The 3,408-nt window shown below is 43.3% G+C and overlaps 1 protein-coding gene across 5 annotated transcripts in view; it reads left to right on the forward strand.

The window, feature by feature from the left end:
• The window catches only part of NLGN4X (neuroligin 4 X-linked), a 408,403-nt gene that overhangs the window by 259,311 nt on the left and 145,684 nt on the right, over positions 1–3,408 (forward strand). The gene's annotated exons all lie outside the window — the stretch shown is intronic.

Raw genomic sequence — 3,408 nt, forward strand, 5'->3', positions numbered from 1 at the left:
TTTCTCCGATTCCCTCATGGAGTCTGGTGTCTGGGTCTTTGAAACACTGCTATGTGATTGCAGTGCCGTAATGCAAGGAAACATCACTCTTGGTCGAGTTTCGTTCCGCTTGGATTTATGTTCAAATGACGCTGGCTAAGTCCATGGAAATGAAAGCTTGGCTCTTTATTCTTGACGGGTTTCTTTTTATTTTGTTCCATCTTAGTTTGGAAAATGTTACGTGATGTGGGTAAGATCTGAAAATTTACTCTCTTGTGTGGACTGGCGTGGTCTGGCATATTTTGTGGGTAACATGCCGAGACGCGTAAGAGACATGTGTTTTCAAGGCAAAAAGGAATGCATTAAAATGAGCAAGAAATAGAGCAAGAAACAGAGTTTTTAACCAATTGCCATGACAATGAAATGTATATGTTGCTGTGTGTTTCTGGTACGTTCGAAAATATAAAATGAAAAGGATGGGAAATTCTGCTGAGCAAGAAGGGTGGACGACAATGTTTTCTCCATTTAGGTGAAAACTGCTGAGGATCTGTTATTTTCAACCTTGTGTGTTGCTTTTTTTTTTTTTTTTTCAAATTAACATTCAATCATTGTACGCTTTTACAGCATACCATGTGGTTTTCCAAAGCACATATGCAGTGCATGGCAGTCAAAGATAGTACCCTACACATCACCCTTAAATAACTGTCCATTCTTGTGCCTGTTCAATATTTTGTCTATTTTTTTTCCTGGGTCCCTTCTCCCCTCAGTCCACTCCCTCCTGCCAGGTTTCTGGTCTAGACACATGCGAACTCTGCTGTTCTCTTTCCAGTCTTTTGGTTTCTACGATAAAGTTCAGAATTTGCTTTATGTTGAGTGGACCCATGCAATGTCTGCCTGAATTGGGTGTTTTAATTTAGGTCTTTGTGTCTATTTTTTTTTAAAATTATTCCTATGTGAAAACACTAACCTATGAAACAGCCCATGAGGTGGAGAAGGGGAAAAAGGCATTTCTAACTTAGAAATGCACCTGACTGGCAGGTGTCCCTAAAGTTAGCGTTTAGAGCACTGTGGTCATAGCACTGGAAATTCCAGGGTGGGTTTTGCATTACAGAAGACAAACCCAAATCCCTCCGTCTGAATTTTGCAACTTGCTTGTGTTCTGCTCTTCTCGCCATGTCAGTTGTTCTACGCCAGGTCTTTGTAGAGGAATCCTAGTCAACTGTCACATAAGGATGATCACCTGCTTCTCTGCATATTTTATCAGACACCTCTGACTGGTTGCTTTGCGGCTGGTTTTTGAAATAGGAAATCGGGTGTTGTGATGTTTTAGAAAAGGTGCGTTCTAACAAAGGAGGCGGGAAGAGGAAAGAGGAGTGTGGAGGCATTGTACATGGCCTCTCAAAGAGACCGGTGTGCCTGCTGTAGGAATCACACAGAGTGTGGCTTGGCCGCACTGAAGAGGTGCTAGGGGCTCTGACTCCTGAAGGCATCCGCTGACTTTGAGCACATTCTGGTTTGGGTGGGCTGACAATCTTCTGTTCTACACACAATGCCCTGATGTTTCTTAGAAGATTGGATTTCAATGGGACCAGCCATTGCTCTAATGGCTATGTCGTTGGACTCCCATTAGTCAACCGCGGTTCACGTCCCAGACCTGGTGGCTTAAACTCACGCCGGGCGCATGTGCGTGTGTGCCCAAGATCCCAAGAGGAGAATGGAGGAGAAGAGATTGTGGCATGGCCATCCCCCCTGGGGGGTGATATCTCACTTTCTGTCCCTCTGTCTCTCTCTGTCTTTCTGGTGAGTGCATGCACCCTATAACCAAAACCTAAAGAAACTGATTCCTCTTTCCCAGAAAGCAATTCAACCCTGTGGTATCTTATCCCTTGTGCTCATTCACGAAGCAATGGACAGATTTCTCCATGTAGTGTGGAAATGGTACACACCTTCCTTTTGTTTAGGAAAAGAGGGGGAAAAAAAACTCATTGAGCAACATGAAGTCTACCTTGTGCTATTGAGAGTTTAATACCAAAATCTCTATGAGTTAACCGAGGGTAGAAACAGGAGCAGTAAGGAAATAAAAGAAGCAATTGAGTGTCTTCGTGCCGGTCTATTGACATTCTGGGAAGGAGCCAAAGGGAGACAGACCTACTCTTGTTGAGTGGGGTGAGACCTGCCAGAGGTGCTGCAGTAAACATGCTGGGCCCCCCCATTGGACCTGGCTGGTCTCGATCACAGCTTACATTTACCATCGCCCTCCCAAGGACTGGTACATAGCATTTCCTGCACCTCTTTATTTATTTATTTATTTATTTTTTAGTTTATGTTTGGATTTTGCCGTAGGGCACATGTACTCACCCAAGAGAGAGTAAAAGTCAGAAATCACTCCCCCTGCCATCCCCGGAGACGATGGCCATACTGCAATCCCTTCTTCCCCATTCTCCTCTCAGGATTTTGGGCATGCATGCACACATACTAGGTGTGATTTTTCAAGCCAGTAGGTCCAGGACTTGAACCGTGGTCACCCATATGGGACTCCAGCACCTTAACTACCATGCCACCGGCTGGCCCATTTGTTGCTTCTGGGATACTACCATGATTGCTGTTAAACAATCATTTTATGTATCTATTGACTCATTGACTTATTGATTTTCATTTGACCAGAGAGGGACAGAGAAAGAGAGAGAGAGAGAAAGCAAGAAAGCAAGCCGCCAGGTCGGTGACTTGAAAGGTCCTTAACCACGTGGGAGTCCAACACCCTGAATCACCACGTCACCTGTCACCTGCTGGCTCTGAGTAGTCCTTTTAAACCTCTAGCATCCAGATATTTAAAAAGATGACCTAGTAAAAATGTACAGTGCCTACCTCAACGATTATTTCAGGGAAGTGCATTTAAAACAAAAGGATGTGTTTACCACCACCAGGTGAAGTGTTCTTTGAATATTTTTCTTCCCCAAATTAGCCATACATGCATGGATGCTGTTTTCCTACTTAAGGAGTAAAATAAATAAATATGTGTGTGTGTGTGTGTGTGTGTGTGTGTGTATGTATATACACACATACAACCTCATATGGGGGTGGAATGGTGATCCAAGTGTCTGCAAACATTTTTACTCACTCCTTGCTAGGGTCTGACACGGGCCTGACATCCTCAGAGCAATAGGAATATAAAAATGAAGATGATAGCCTGGGCTGTTTTCTTGAGGAAAAACATTTTTTTATAACCAACACAAGATTCTAATGTTTTCTAGTGCTTAAACAAAATATTTAAGCAAATTAGGAGGAAGGAGAAATTGTGTGTTATGTATTGACATTTGTTCTGTATACATTCTCTCAGCTATGTGGTAAAAAGGCATGTTTTTGTTAATGAAAATGTTACGTGCTGGGGCCAGCAGGTGGCATGGTGGTTAAGGTGCTAGACTCTCACAG

Source organism: Tupaia chinensis, unplaced genomic scaffold, assembly GCF_000334495.1.
Source record: "Tupaia chinensis unplaced genomic scaffold, TupChi_1.0 Scaffold000222_1, whole genome shotgun sequence".
NCBI classification, from domain to species: domain Eukaryota; kingdom Metazoa; phylum Chordata; class Mammalia; order Scandentia; family Tupaiidae; genus Tupaia; species Tupaia belangeri.